At 42.1% G+C, this 16,020-nt stretch overlaps 1 protein-coding gene across 28 annotated transcripts in view; it reads left to right on the forward strand.

Annotated features, from left to right (window-relative positions):
• The window catches only part of RBFOX1 (RNA binding fox-1 homolog 1), a 2,122,525-nt gene that overhangs the window by 1,607,921 nt on the left and 498,584 nt on the right, over positions 1 to 16,020 (forward strand). The gene's annotated exons all lie outside the window — the stretch shown is intronic.

Here is a 16,020-nt window from a genome sequence, read left to right on the forward strand (position 1 = left end):
GTTCCCATTAGAAACCTTAATTTTCGGGCTGATTGTCTTAGCCATTTTCAATTACACCAAGCCACATTTTTGGCAGACACTTTCTGAAAGCAGTTACACTTCTTTCCAAAATTATTTGACAGGGCGGTATAGGAGTTTCCGCTAATGAAAGAACCTGTGAAGTGCGTTCATGCTCAGGAACTATTTGGTTGAGCCCCGACCACCATCGTCATGTAGGAAGTTGTCCAAAGAAGACAAGTTGACCCAGAGGCCACCTTGGCCAAAATCAGCAACCTCTTTGGGAAAGTGAATTTTTAATATGAGCCACAGAGGAAGAGAAGGGTCACACTTTTCTTGCTTTCACTGGATTCATCGAAACATGTTTTATTGCAAGTGACAGAAACCAAATTTCAAGTCATTTAACCTTGGTTTTTTTGTGTTTCGTTTTGTTTTGAACAATGAGATTTATTGACTCATGAAATTAGAAATCCTAAAGATACGTGTCTGTCCTCAGGCAGGGCCGAGTCCAGGAGTTCAGCTAACATCGCTAATGTTATATGTCTCTTTTCCACCTTCTGACTTCGTTCTTAGCATTGCTTTCACTCCTCAGCAGATTTTCTGCCTGTGGCTAGTTGTAGACTCTACACTATATTCTCAATAACTGATGTCTTGAGTCAAAGAAGATCTCTATCTTCTAGCTTCCATATATAAACTAAGAGAGATATCATCTCTTTGGGATCATACCCTCATCCTGAACAGATCCCTGGGGCTAGAGGGAGAGAGCATTCTGATTTCCAGGTGAGACCACATTTGGATAGCAGTGGTACAGGGAAGGTGTGTCAGCAGGAAGAGAGGGCTGCTGCAGTAGAAATGAGGAAGAGTGCCCAGCTGGCATGTGTCAGTGGTTGAGTGTCCACCTATGAACCAGGAGGTCACCATTCGATTCCTGGTCAGGACACATGCCTGTGTTGTGGGCTCAATCCCCAATGGGGGCTGTGCAAGAGGCAGCCGATCAATGATTGTCTCTCATCATTGATATTTCTATCTCTTTCTCCCTCTCCCTGAAATCAATAAAAATATATTTAAAAACAAGAAATGGCTGAAACCAGTTTGGCTCAGTGGATAGAGCGTCGGCCTGCGGACTGAGGGGTCCCAGGATCGATTCCGGTCAAGGGCATGTACCTTGGTTGCGGGCATGTACCCAGTGGGGGGTGTGCAGGAGGCAGCTGATCGATGTTTCTCTCTCATCGATGTTTCTAGCTCTCTATCCCTCTCCCTTCCTCTCTGTAAAAAAAAATCAATAAAATATATTAAAAAAAAAAAAACAAGAAATGGGGAAGAGGTGGTGGACTAGTAACAATATGCAGATTTACTCCTCTGTATCTGTATCCACTACCTCATCTCATTCCTGGCTGACCCGATAGCCAGAGAGTGGTGCCATTAACTCTTCATACCCATCAGAGTTTAGAACCCTGTTCAAACTTTATTTTCACCTCAAACTGGAGCTTCCTGCAAAATGGCTCCCATAGGTCTGGTGCTGCAAAATAGCTGCTCATGCAGTCTTGGTTAAGCTGCACAGTAAGGTCTTTGGTTTCCGTTTGCATCATTGCTAGTGCCCCCTCTATTATGCCAATACCACCAAACAGAGACATGTATCTGGTGGGTGCACCTGTCACTGAGAAGGAATTCCTTTCTCTTTGAACGTGCAGTAGGACAATAACAAATCGTGTCCTGGTTAGTTCAGCTCCTGTGAGAAATAGTCCTGATGAGTTCTTTGTGGGGTGTGGGCGTGGCATCTCAAGTTTTCAAGTTCAAACATGGTGGGCCATTTTCTCTCCGTAGAAAAGACAATAGACGGTGAGTGGCACAGAGCCTGGCACAAGGACCTTAATTCTTTGGAAGACGCCAGGGGACATCAGAGAACAGCAAACATGGATGGTTTCTGGGAACAAGTGTAATCTGAGTAAACCAAGGAAAGGCCCACATGAGGTCACCACTTGATGCCTGCTTATTTATGATCCAGAGTGTGCCCATTTGTGATTCTGATATGTTTTTGTTTTGCTTATCATTTGGTTAATTATGTCAAACCATGACATAGTTTAACATTTGGTGCGAATCCTTTCTTTTATTGCTGTAATCTGTCTGGGAGAAAATAAACAGAGATGGATTTCCTCCTTCACTCCTGTTATGAATATATTTGTGTCACTTGGACACAAACATTTATTATTATTATTATTCAATAACTCAACTTTGGGCTGGGCTAAAACTACTCTCAAAGGCATACCTAGAGGCATGGGTCAAAATCGCCTGAACTTTTCCATGTCTATTGATTGAAATGAGTCAATAAACATGATCTGATTGAGTCTCTGTGGTCAAACTATAAAAGCAATCTTTTATTTTAGTCTTTCCACCCCATCCCACCTTCCAGGAACATTTTTGACTTAAGGAAGGAGTATGTATATTGCCTAGAAGAGATGTCTACTTTCTTGTTGTGCTTGTTGTCAGCTAGTCATCGTGATGGAAGAATGCCGTGGGGATGGTTCTCAAGAGGAGGCAGCCATCAGATGTGTTCGCTATTGATACCAGGGGGAAGGAGATGGATGTAAATCATTCTAGTTAGGCATTAAAGCTAATAAACACATCCCTGCTCAAATCATGGGGAGGGAAGTAAAGAGACAGAAACATTCTATTGACATCTCTGTGGATTTACTTTTCAATTTATCCATCATTACCATCATTGTTGCTCTTCTGTTATTAATATTTTAACAGCATATTAGTTTAAATAATCTGTCAGAATATTTAATGGTCTGGAATTTACAGGGAAATTTTTGTAAATAGAAAAGCACTCAAGATCTCATTGCAGGATTCATTTTATTCTCTGAAAGTCATTCATTGAGGACCTACTACGTGAAAGGTGATGCGAGATTAAGAAATAAACAGGATCCAGTCACTGTCCTCAAGGATCAGTGGACTTCATGCTATGCATACATAACCAGTGACATGCCATTGTGCTGCAAAGGAGGCAGTGAAAAAGACTGTAGGTGAAGGATTGAGAACTAGTCCTCTATCTCCACCTGAGAGATTAGAAAAACTACAACTGAAGTATGACAAGCATTTTGCCTGTGAACACAGGGGGAGCCTGAAAGAGCCCATCACAGAGACCCTAGGATCTCCCCAACGCTTTTCCCACAGCAGCTCATTGGCTTGGACACCTTCAGTGATTGACTGTCTCATAGGCAGCCACTTCTACATGATTTTAATTGTTAGACGTTCTTTCTTATGTTAGATTGAGCTATATACCTACTCCTCTTAGGCTTGAAGAAGGCATTTAGAAAAGGTTGAGGATAAATGGACAGCTGTAAGGAAATGTAATGGAGACCCATGAAACTTAGTTTGGGAAATGGCCATGTCCTCTGTCTTCAAATGTGTGTGCTTATGTGTGTGTGTGTGTGTGTGTGTGTGTGTGTGTGTGTTTACACATACAATATACACATAATAATTGAACATCATTGTTGAATAGACACCTCCCAAATGCTTTATGCATAGTATTTCAGTTAATATTTTCAACAGCTTGCTAAGGTATGTATGTATTATCAAACCCACTTTATAGAGAGGAAAACTAGGATTAGACTTTGATAACTTGGTCAGATTTACATGGTCAATTAGGGAAGAGACTTTAGAGAAGGGACTTTAACTCTGCTTTTACACAGTTTTTGTCTCAAAATAACATATTGGCTTGACTAAGGTGGAGCTGATATAATATGAATTTCTATGGAGTTGGAATAGTGTTTGTGTGTGTGTGTGTGTGTGTGTGTGCACTTAACATGAGACCTGTCCTCTTAAATTTTGAAGTACACAGTGCCATACTGTTTTCTGTAGGCACCGTCTTGTCCAGCAGATCTCTAGAGCTTATTCATCTTGCTTGAAACTTGATACCCTTTGAATAACAACTCCCAATTTCCCGCATATCACAGTCAGCTTTAGACCTCAGAGTAGCAGATCTAGAGAAAGGAAACAAAGATTGCAAAATGAGAGAAGCCTCATTATTCCCCAGAATCAGTCCATGAAGGATTTACCAACCAACCAACCAACCAACCACACACACACACACACACACACTAAAAAATAAAACAATCTAGCCAGCTAGTGCTCTAATATTTATAAATAAATGTTTCATATAAAATAATTACATACTGGATATATAGAACTAAGTTATTCTTATTAATTGTTTCACAGTATTTCATTTCATGAGTAAAACAATACTTACGTAATCGAGTACTTATTAATGTACATTTAAATGGTTTGGTTTAGGGTTTTTGGCTTGGTTTAGGATTTTGTTTTGCTTTTTCTATTTCAGGCACTGCATCTGCTTATACATCTCTATCTCTCCGTGTTTGTGCATGTATATTTATAGGATAATTTCTTAGTTCTGCAAGGGCTGGATCAATTTACTTTTCATAGATATGGCTAAATTTTCCCTCCAAAAAGCGTTTCATTCATTTACATTCCTACAATGTATGTGCCAACCTGTTTTCTTCACCAAAAAAGTACCTTTTAAACCCCAATTTCCTTATAATAAACACACATCCTCTGTCGTGAGCCAGTGAAAGTTGGAATGGAATTTGCAAAGACTCTCCCATTCTGTTCCAGTGTACTTGATTATGCTACTAAATATTCAGCAGCGTCCATGCTATTATGTGTGGGAGAAGGCAATAATATTCTCATTGGCAGAGGTTAATGGAAGCAAACTCACCTGAACATCATCTCAGCTTTAGAATCGCAGGTGGAACAGCTCCTCCGGTGGATGCAATGTCTGGCCTTCGGCTGCTGTGAATGCTCCTCAGGTTCCTGACATGGGAAGACAGACCCGATGCTTCATTATTAAATGAATTCGCAGGACAAACTATCACAGAAAACATGTGTAGTACAAGATATCATTTCCATTTGGAAATGAATGTGGGCTAAATGGAAGGTTTAGTCCATGCAAAATGTAGTGAGGATGTAGGGTTGCCATGGAATCAAAGGAAATGTTATGCCCGCAGTTAGATGCAGTTCTGCTTGGGGATGGTGGTACTCAGGGATTGGTTAGGTACTGATAGAGCCATTTAGAATTAGAGTCAACATAAACTCAAGGGTTTGGGTATCTTAGTTCCAAACTCCAGGCTCATGTCAAAGTCAGGTTCTGGTTTAGGAACTCTGAATGTCTACCTTTATTGGTCAGCTGATATGAATTGGTTTGTGATGGTGGTGATGACAATATCTCTACACCCCCAAACACTCCTACATATTGCCTCATTTTGTAGTCACTGTAGCCTGTGTTGAGAGAGTGGAAACATTTAGACAGAAATCAGAATCTGGGCAAGAAATTTGATTTATTTTACAGGGTGAGGCAAAGGTAGGTTTATAATTGTGAGTATGTGAAATGCAGTTTATTTATATGAACAACTATAAACCTACATTTGCCCCACCTTGTATTTTTTTTCTTTGGTATTGAAAGCAAATATGGATAAAAACTTGATGATTTACTTCAGGGAGGACAAGTAGATTTCAACTTATGTGCTCACTTTGTTTCATTGGTAGACCTCCAAGGGGCTATTTATTTTTATTAGACTTTCTATTTGAGATAATTATAGATTAGTAGATTCTCATGAAGCTTATGAAATAATGCAGAGAGATTATGTGTCCCCTTTACTCAGGTCCTCAAGGTGAAGTCTTCAAAAATTATAGTAGAGACCCAGCTGGCTTGGCTCACTGGTTGAGCATTGACCTATGAACCAGGAGATCATGGTTCGATTCCCGGTTGGGCCATATGCCTAGGTTGTGGCTGGATCCCTGGTATGGTGCCTGCAGGATGCAGCCCATCAATGATTTTCTCTCGATCATTGATTTTTCTATCTCTCTCTCCCTCTCCCTTCCTCTCCGAAATCAATAAAAATATATTTATTTATTTATTTTTAAATATATTTTATTGATTTTTTACAGAGAGGAAGGGAGAGAGATAGATGATGAGAAACAACGATCAGCTGCCTCCTGCACACCCCCTACTGGGGATGTGCCCACAACCAAGGTACATGCCCTTGCCTGGAATCGAACCTGGGAACCTTCAGTCCGCAGGCCGACTCTCTATCCACTGAGCCAAACTGGTCAGGGCAATAAAAATATATTTAAAGAAATAAAATAAAAATTGTAGTATCATATCATACCCAGAGATGGATCTTATTGATATGTAAGATCTGCTGCTCATATCAGACAATGATTCCATCTGCTGATGCAATAGAATGATCTTACTCAGGTTTCTCCAGTTTCATTTGTACTCCTATGCATGTGTGTGTGTGTATTTAATTCTGTACAGGTTTAGCACCTGTGCTGGTTCATGCATCCATACCACAGCCAAGGTACAGCCCAGTTCCATCACCATTAGGATCCCACATACTGCATGTAGCCCCACTTCCTACCCCCATCTTTAACTCCTAGCCACCAGATGAGCCACACCAGCCAGGGCTCCTGACACCCATAATCATTCCTTCCTTTCTTACATGTTGCCAGTTCAAAAATCCAATATAATAAAAGCCTAATATGCTAAGTGTCTGGTCGTCCAGTCGGCCTTTCAACCAATCAAACCGTAATATGCTAATGATATGCTAAGGCTGCTCAAATGCTCGCTATGATGTGCACTGACCACCAGGGGGCAGACGCTCTGACCAGTAGGTTAGCTTGCTGCTGGGGTCTGGCTGATGGGGACTGAGCAAGACTGGCCAGACACACCCCAGTGCCCTCCCGCGGACCCTCTCTGGCTGGCCAACCTCTTGTGTCCCTCTCCGGCCCCAATCATGCACCGGTGGGGTCCCTCAGCCTGGCCTGTGCCCTCTCACAATCCAGGATCCCTTGGGGGATGTTGGAGAGCCAGTTTCAGCCTGATGGCGGAACGACCGGTCGCTATGATGTGCACTGACCACCAGGGGGCAGACGCTCAACACAGGAGCTGCCCACTGGTGATCAGTGCACTCCCACAGGGGGAGTGCTGCTCAGCCAGAAGCCGGGCTCACAGCTGGCGAGCACAGCAGCAGTGGCAGGAGCCTCTCCTGCCTCCGGGACAGCGCTAAGGATGTCTGACTGCTGGCTTAGGCCCACTCCCCGAGGGGAGCGGGCCTAAGCCAGCAGTCAGACATCCCCCTAGGACTCCCAGACTACGAGAGGGCACAGGCTGGGCTAAGGGACCCCCCCCCCCAAGTGCACAAATTCTGTGCACCGGGCCTCTAGTATTATATAAATGGGATGAACCTGTATAGTACACAATATTTTTGGGATTGGCTTCTTCCATTCAGCATAATGCTCCAGAGATTCATCCAATAGTTCATTTCATTATCTTGATAAGTAGTATTCAGTGACATGGCTTAACCACCCAGGGAGTGACATTGATAGAGATCCTGAGGGTAAGCCAGAAAGAGTGCCATTACCAGCCAGTCCTGTCTGTCACAGAGTCTGGGATGGAGAGTGGCTGCAAATATGTGTGACTAATTTGCCTGGCTTATAAGTTTGTGCTGATATTTGAAAGAGAATCAGGAAAGGGAAAGAATACACACCCATCTCATGCTAAAGAACAGAATTCATGCCTGGCAGGTGTGGCTCAGTAGTTGAACATCGACCCATGAACCGAGGTCACAGTTTGATTCCTAGTCAGGGCACATGCCTGGGTTGTGAGCTCAATCCCCAGTAGGGGATATGTAGGAGACAGCTGATTGATGATTCTCTCTTCCTTCTTCTCTTCCTCTCTCTCAAATCAATAAAAAAAACATACAAAAAAAGAACACTCATGAGTCAAAGACTCATGAGGACTATCACTCATGAAGCTGGTGATGGGTGGACTTCTATTCCATGACTTAGATCTGGATCTCTGGTGGGAGAGGGTAGGATTTGAACAGGTGTCTCCAACCACTTGTTGAGGGCTTTCTGCACTGCACTCTATCTTCTTTTTTCTCTACTTTTTGCTGGTGCTGGAGAGCACACCATTTGCAGGAGGTGTTTTTGTCAGATCTGCCTAGCTTTTTGGGTAGCCTGATAAACCCCTGAAATGACTGCCTTTCTTCTTGCCTGTAAAATGTCTGGACTTCTCCAATGCATAGACCCCATCTGCCCCAACAGAATGCTGGTAGTTTGCTCACTTGGAATGGAAAACTAATCTTTGGCTTGGCTTTGATCATATATACTAATTATTGCTAATATAGACACCAGATGATTGCATTTTATTATATCTTTGTTTTTCACTAAATGTTTGAATTGCTTCCTTGGGGGAAGTTGTCATACTAATTAATTGTTTTGTGTTTTTCTTGACACATCTCAGCGCTATCTGTGCCATGTGTCTGTTGTTCTAAATATTGAAGGCATTTATAACAATAATAGAACTCATTTCTTCCCACAACTAAAACTGCATTCTTTTTCAATTTTCCATTTCTGACAAAGCAATTCTGATGCTTCCAGGATTCCAAACCTTATGTAACCTTTGACTTTTTGTCAGCTTTGTTCACAATAATATCATGTCTCATTATTGAGTCCTTCATCAGATTCTCTCCTTTAATTTTTTAAAACTATGTTTTTATTGATTTTAGAGACTGAGGAAGGAAGAGGGAGAGAGAGAAACACTGATGTGAGAAACATTAATCAGCTGCATCTTGCATGCCTCCTATCGAGTATTAAGCCTAAAACCCAGCCATGTGCCCTGACCTCGAATCAAACCAGTGACCTTTTGGTGCATGGGACAGTGACTAACCAACTGAGCCACACTGGCTAGGGCTCCTTTTTAACATTTTTAGATTAATATACCCTCTTAGCTCACATTTGGATTGGGTAATGCTATTCTCACTTGCTATACTTTTATAGAACTTAAAAAAAAAAAATGAACCTTTCAATTCACCCCAAACCTAGAACAGACTTCTCTTTTCCACCTCATCACCACTCTGACATCAAAGAATGGGCTCAAAATCTAACCAAGAATCTCCCCAAAATTGATTTAAAGAAGGGCCACATCCAAGACTGGGATCTAGCATATTTTTATTTTATCTTGTGTTTTTCTTTTCAGGGGAAAAATAGTTCACCACTTCTCAAATCCAGTCAATTGCCAAATCTGTTGATCTTTCTCCCCTTAATGACTTACCAAATTCTTCCAGAATTTCTCCATCTTAATCATTGCCCTCATTTTTGTGCAAGTGTCCACCTTCTCTCACTTGTTTTACTGAAACAGCAATCTAACTGGCCTTCCTGCTCCTAGCATGCATCCTGGCCCTGAATCCTGTGGACAGCAACCAGGAGATCTATTCAGATGCAACATCATGATGGCTGTCTCCTGCTTAAACCACTCAGTGGTTTAGTCTTTCCCTAGAGCAAGACTAAAATCTATAACCTGGTCTATAGGAATTTGGATGCCCTGCCTCCTGCCATATTCCATAGCCTCATCTTCCTGCACAGCCTTTCTTCTTTCCTCCTACCCAGGTGGGATGCTTGCATCTCTTTCCTTGAGCAAACCACTTGAGAAAACCTGACATTCTCCACTTCCTTCCCTTTTCTCTTTTGTAATGATCACCACTTAACATAGCATGTACTTGTAAAATTTACCTTGTCTTCCTCCACTAGATCGGGAGCTTCGCAAGGGCTGGAGTTCATGTGTGCATATTTTTACAGGTCCTTCCAGAATAACTATAACCATAACATAGGTAGCCCTAAAGAAATGTTTATTGAATGGATGAATGAATTAATGCATCTTTTATCAATAAATAGAAGGCCCTAATAGAATGTATTTACACACAGTATGTTCTCACTAATTATAGATTATGATTACTTAAATGTTGCCAGCCAGTACACTCATTTTTTCGTCTTGTTAGTGTATTTATAAACCCACATGTTAATGGGAGGGTTGCTTGCAGGCACAGTGCCAAACCAAAGAGGATCGAATGACTGTCATTTTTGTTGTGTATCTGTCTTGTGACATTATGCTCACATATGCTCGAAAGAGAGGGGCATGTTCACAGTGACTGGTCTTGCTTCCTCCTCTCTGATGTTGCAATGGCAGTGCACCTGCTTTGGGGATCATTTTTTTTTCAGCAAACAGGTAACAGACTATGTGCTTTGATGGCAGATGGGGCTGTTTTATTCCCGACTTTTTTTGACACATGCCAGACAAGTTTCTTCCCTCCTGAACGTCAATGGCCTCATGAGCAACATGGCAATGAGAACAAACACACAAGAAGTAACCTTTATTTGGTCTTCTGCTCTCTCTTTCCATCCTTTTTTCTTTCATCTTCATCCCCTTCCTTCCTTATTCTTCAGTAAGATCACCTAAAATAATATGCTAAATGCCTAACCTACAGCATGGAATATGCTTATGGTAAAATATATGTCATTACTTGATATACTAGTATATAATTTATCATTTATATATTTATAATTTCTATTAATTTGTTGATGCTGTTATTGATTCCACAATATTTTTTTCTGTTTGCTGAAAAGTCACAATACCAATAATTACCTACCACTTGCTTTTGTACGGTTCGCACAGCCCACTCAAGCCTGTTGGAGTGATAATCCTCTTCTTAATTTTACTCAAGGGCTTTTTGAAACTCTGGTGCTATATTTTCTGGCATTTTTTAAGCATAGGTAGCTGAACCAATCCTTTTAAAAAGTTTTTAAATTGATGAGTACTGCAGGTTTCAACCTTGGAAGCTCTTTTTAATTCTTCCAATTCAACTCTGAATTCTTCAACCTGGCTTTCCCTGCTCTCCAACCAATATCACATCATGTCAGCCCCAAACCTGTGATGCTCAGGAGAAATGAAGTCAGCGCTTTACTTGTCCCCATCAAGATTAGGCTCCTTTTTGCTACGGTTTTGGCTCAAGTTGTTCCCGGTTACTCAAATGCCTGCCTTCATTATGCGTGTTACCTTTATGTAATGCTTCTATGATGACCAACGTCTGGGATAATAAAATGGTTTTAGGTCACTTTCCATCTCTGGGTGAATGGTAGTGTCTGTCTACAGTAGGACTATGTAGTGGACTGTGGGGTCAAAGACAGGCACATGAGGAATGGGTGCCATGATCCACTGATGATGTCTGCTGTGGTCACGGGCTAAGAAGACACAGCAGAGGCAGCGTTTATTTGCTAAGCTTCAGCACACAGTGCTTTTTCCTGGCTCATCTGCTGAGCCCTTTCTTATTTGTCTTCCCTCAGCACTCCATGTGCTCAGCCTTACCTTTAAGAAGATAACCTTGCAGGAAGTAGGAATGCCCAGTGGAATTTGGCGTGGACAGAGGGAGTCAGCCCATGTCTGTGATTTCCTGACCCTGCTATTCATGCAGCTCTGGTCATAATTGTTCATCCTTCTGCAGAAAGGAGACTCTGGGGGTGTGAGAAGGTAGTGTAAGAAGAATGACTAGTCTTCTGTCTCTCATTCACCCATACCTCATCAGGGGCTAAATATCATTATATGTGACATTCTCCCACTATATGGGACTTAAACATAGCTATCTTAAAAATTTTGTTTTAAATTTATTTTAGAGGGAGAGAAAGGGAGAAGGAGACAAACATTGATGTGAGAGACAGGCATAGATTGGTTGCCTCCCCCAGTGATCAAACCCGCAACCTGGGTACGTGCCCTGAACCTGCAACTTTTTGGTGTGCTGAAGAATGCTACAGCCAACTGAACCACACCGGCCAGGGCTAGGCCTGCCTTTTTAAATGTTCTCTGTGTTGCTTTAGAATGGATAACCAATTTAAATCTGTATTTGCTAAAGATACCATGGCCCCTACTACTATCAATAGATATATTTCTTGTTAAGTGTGAGGCCCTGGATACATCCTTCCAATCAGTAAGTAGTTCTTTTAATCCTTGGGGCATGCTAAGAACTGGAGGACATTATAATCTCTATTGCTCAGATACAGAAACTGATGTGCAAAGTGGTAACATTGCTTAATAAAATATTATACTGCCCTACCCGGTTTGGCTCAGTGGATAGAGCGTCGGCCTACAGACTGAAAGGTCCCAGGTTCAATTCCAGTCAAGGGCATGTTGCGGGCACATCCCCAGTAGGAGGTGTGCAGGAGGCAGATGTTTCTCTCTCATCGGTGTTTCTAACTCTCTATCCCTCTCCCTTCCTCTCTGTAAAAAAATCAATATATATATATCAATATATATATATATATATATCAATATATATATATATATATATCAATATATATATCTATATATATATATATATATATATATGATATTATACCTAGTAAATATCCAAATCAGTATTTGAATATGGGCAATCCAATTCTAGATCTCTATACTAAGGTACTGAAGATGAGGTTTCTGAATGAAGAAATTAGTGAACTTTTTCAGGGAGAGATTCTTTTCATCATTTGAGTAGCTACTCATGAGAACCATCTCTCCAGATATCGGTAAGACTGCAAGCCAGCATTTATAGAGGTGATGTCAGCATGAGAAGTTCCTAGTCCAGTGGTCAGCAAACTCATTAGTCAACAGAGCGGCAAACCGCGGCTCGCGAGCTACATGTAGCTCGCGAGCCACAGTTTGCCGACCATTGTCCTAGTCGGTCTAAAGTGGGAAGATGGGACGTAATTCAATAGACTTCCATTTGGAGCCCCCGGTTGAAGAAGGCGATGCTCACTCCTCCCTCTAAACAGGCTCAAAGCTCGGGGGCTGCCCAAGTTGCGATTTCCAGGCAATGAACCACTCAAAACATATTTGTTCCCAGAACACAGCCAGCTAGTCAGGTTTTCCCACGGGCCCTGACATTTACTGTAACAAGAGTCTGTTTCCTTCCCTCAGAGCTGCAGCCAGCGCCTCACAAGGGAGTTGGTGTCTTGCCAGAGAAACCCCTCCAAGCTCCCGCAGCCATGCCAGGGAAGCCGGCAGGGTTTTCCCTTTAGCTGCAATGTGCCAGTAACAGTGGGACGTGGTCTGGTTTTTAAAAGAGCAAGTTAAAATATGATTTATATAGCATCTACCTGTCTCTCCCCCTGTCCATTCATTCTATTTGTCAGTCTATCTAACTATCTATCTATCTATCTATCTATCTATCTATCTATCTATCTATCTATATCTATCTATCATCTATGTGTCTGTCTGTATGCCTATCTATCCTATCTCTTCATATGATGGTAAACTGAATATGTGTATTTATTTTAATATCAGTTAATTCTGGAACTGTAAGCAAGAAAGTGTCATTATGTCCCAATGTGCCAATGATAAAACTGGTATAAGAATGCCGATTTATTGATTCTTAGGTAAAAGACAAAGGTAAATGCAAAAGAGCTCTCTTCTTCCTCCTCTCCTGTTTCTCTTTCTTCCTGTCCTTTGTCCCCTTCCTTTCTTGTTAAAGAATCCTAGACTTAAAAGCTGGAGGGATAATGTAAGGTATTCTCTGGCCCATGCCCTCCAGAGCATGTTGAAGTCAAGGCAACTGGGGCCGGGCTCCCATTTTAGTCCCACCCGGCATAGTGACCTCAGGCAAGTCGCCTCACCTCTCCCAGCTCTGCTGGTCCGGTGTGCATGCAGACTTTCAATATCACGTCTACCTTCCTGAGGCAGCCGTAGTGCCCATCTTATCTCCCTGCCAAGCGCAGTGGCTCACGTAAATAACTCCTAATCTAGTGAACGCATCTGCAGCTCCAGACTCCCAAGTCTTATTTCTCCACTTTAATATCAGCCAACTGAGATTTGAAAAGGTTTCTACTTGCCCGAGTGAGCCAGGGGGAATCTACTGGCCAGCTTCCTTTGAGTATCACCTTGTTTGATTTGGATGCCGGGGCAGGGAATTGTTTAAATGTCGCTGTTGAGAGTCCTTGTCCCCTGGTAATTAGTAACCTTATCAATTCTGAGCAAAGAGACATGTTCTGAGATTTTGCTTTGGAAATGGCCCACAGATGAGGGAATTTTATGACTATGTATGAAATGCCTGGCCTGGTGATGTGCTGTGTTTGGACATGGGTGACTGACCTCCTTCACTATCTGACCTGTCCATGCCGCCCCCCCTGGGTCAGCTCTTCCCTCTGTGACTCACTAGCATCTCAGTCTCTCCCTCGCCCCCTCACGTCTCAATAAACTTTCTCAGGACCTCTGTCTGTCAATAGCCAAATAGTTTCAGGACATATTTTTCAAGTTTGATTTTAATTTTTTTCCATGACAGAAACAATACAAGTCTCTTTAGCTGCAATGTGCCAATAATGGCGGAAAAATCCAAACAACGGAAGAGTAAGGGCACAAGAAAGATATGAGTTTCCTTCCAAATCCTACACTCTGGAGATCGCTGCTATGAATAGCTTCTACTTCCTCCTCTGTACACACACACACACACACACACACACACACACACACACACATTTCAGAATCCTCTTAGTATGCACTCCATGTTTCTACTCAATTTTACCCACTCCTGGTGGCTGTATAGAAGTCTTTGTTAGGGTTGTTGCATAATTTAGTCTAAAACCCCCTTCAGATGAGTGACTATATTATCCTCATTTTTTTTTGCTCTAAAAGCATTGCTGCCATACCTCTTAGAAGACATTTTCAAGAAACTGTAGGACAGCAAGACATTTTAAATGGGCCATAAAACAAGACAAATTGTGTGCTTCTTAAATTAATCTTAAATCATAAATTGCAATGGGAAATCAGGGCTGGTGAGGTCCAAGGCGTACCAGGGTGACACTGCCTGGTGCTGAGGCTCGGGAAAACAATCTATGATATTTTCAGTGGTTTCAAAGACCAGAGAAGCAGAGCTGCCATTTGAGATCCCCACCTGTGTCTTTGGCTGTCCACAAGACCACCGTGCCAGCATTCACCCATTTCACAGGTGTGTGAACACCTAAGAGTGCTGGATGCTAGCTACACCAGGCAGGGAGCACCAAGGGGTTCATAAGATGGCTCAGACCCTGCCAGGGAAGTTGTGCGCACTTGTGTGGATTGTGTTCTGCTCCAAGAATCCCATTGAGGGCGAGAGCTGGATCGAGGAGGTTGGGAGAGCCTAAGTGAGTTCTTCCTTCTGAACCGGAAATGGACCAAGGTCTTGTGTGTAGCTGGCTAGTGAGGGAAGGAAGACAAGCTTTGTCTGATATGTGCTTGGGAGTAAGCAGAGCAAGCAAAGATGGGCAGAGATGAGAAAGAGTGGACACCCCATCGTAATGGTCAAATGAACAAAGTGAGGAGGCAGCCTATGGAATGGGAGAAAACATTGGAAAGTCATCTCTCCGATAAGGGGTTAATATTCAAAATCTGTAACAAATCCGTACATCTCAATGACAGTAATAACAACAATGAAAATTCAACATCAAACAGTCTGAGTGAAAAAAAAATGGTCGGGGGAGCTGCTGAGTAGATGTTTTCCCAAAGGAGACATACAAATGACCAACGGGTACATGAAAGGTGCTCAACATCACTAAGCATCAGGCGATGAAATCAAAATTACAGTGAGGTATCACTCACACCTGTTAGAATAGATAGTGACATGTTAGAGTGGCTCATGGCAAGGATGTAAGGAAAAGGGTACCCCACCCACTCTGTTAGTGGGAATGTAAATTGGTTTAACCACTCTGGAAGTAGTATGGAGGTTCCTCAAAAAAATAAAAATAGAACTACCGTATGGTCCAGCAGTCCCCCTTCTGGGTATAAAACTGGATATTGAAAAGCTTTCTATACTCCCATGTTTATTGCAGCATGGAAACCACTTAAGTGCCCATCAATGAATGTGAATGAATAAAGAAGATGTGATTTATATATGATGGAATGTTACTCAGACATAAGAAAGAAGGAAATCCTACCACTGGCCCTGAGGGCATTATGCTAAGTTAAACAATTCAAACAGAGAAAGACAAATCCTTTTAAGTGGGATCTAAGTAAGCTGAACTCATAGAATTAGATGGTGGTTGTCAGGGATGGGGAGTTGGGGAAGTGGGGGATGTTGGTCAGAGGGTACAAACTTGCAGTTAGCAGAAAAATAATTCCTTGGGATCTAATGCACCAGCAACAATACTGTATTATCTATTTCAAAA

The sequence above is a fragment of the Plecotus auritus genome, assembly GCF_963455305.1.
Source record: "Plecotus auritus genome assembly, chromosome: 7".
Taxonomy (NCBI): domain Eukaryota; kingdom Metazoa; phylum Chordata; class Mammalia; order Chiroptera; family Vespertilionidae; genus Plecotus; species Plecotus auritus.